This window comes from Telopea speciosissima, chromosome 7 (genome assembly GCF_018873765.1).
Source record: "Telopea speciosissima isolate NSW1024214 ecotype Mountain lineage chromosome 7, Tspe_v1, whole genome shotgun sequence".
NCBI classification, from domain to species: Eukaryota; Viridiplantae; Streptophyta; class Magnoliopsida; order Proteales; family Proteaceae; genus Telopea; species Telopea speciosissima.
The window spans coordinates 58,303,935-58,304,682 of NC_057922.1; positions in this window are offsets into that span (position 1 = coordinate 58,303,935).

Genomic DNA, 748 nt, shown 5'->3' on the forward strand with positions numbered 1-748 from the left:
TCGATTTGAAACCTCAACCTGGCCACTAGTCTGGGGATGGTAGGGTGTGACCAACTTATAGACGACACCATACTTTCTCATGATGGCCTCAAAAGGCTGATTACAAAAATGCTTGAACCGATCACTAATGATAGCCCGGAGAGTACCAAAACGGGAGAAGATGTTCTCCTTCAGAAATTTCACAACCACCTTGTGGTCATTAGTCTTACAAGCAATAGCCTCAATCCATTTGGACACATAGTCCACATCAAGTAATATGTACAAGTTACCAAAAGAGTTAGGGAAAGGCCCCATGAAATCAATACCCCATACATCAAATACCTCAACCACTAGAATTGGGTTGAGGGGCATCATATTCCTCTTAGTGAGACGCCCTAAGGACTGGCATGAAGGACACGCCTTGCAATAAGTAAAAGCGTCTTTAAACAGACTAGGCTAATAAAATTCACACTGTAAAACCTTGGTCGCCATCTTATTGGGCCAAAAATGGCCTCCACAAGCCTAATCATGGCAAAAAGATAAGACAGATTGTTGCTCATAATCAGGAACATATCTCCAGATTACCTGATCCGGACAAGTCTTAAAAAGATAAGGATCATTCCAAAAGAAATATTTAACCTGTGAAAAGAAACGATTCTTATCTTGGGTGGACCAATGTGCAGGTGTCACACCCGTAACCAGATAATTAACAATGTCAGCAAACCAAGGTTCACTAGACACTGCCATCAGATACTCATCAGGAAAGTTC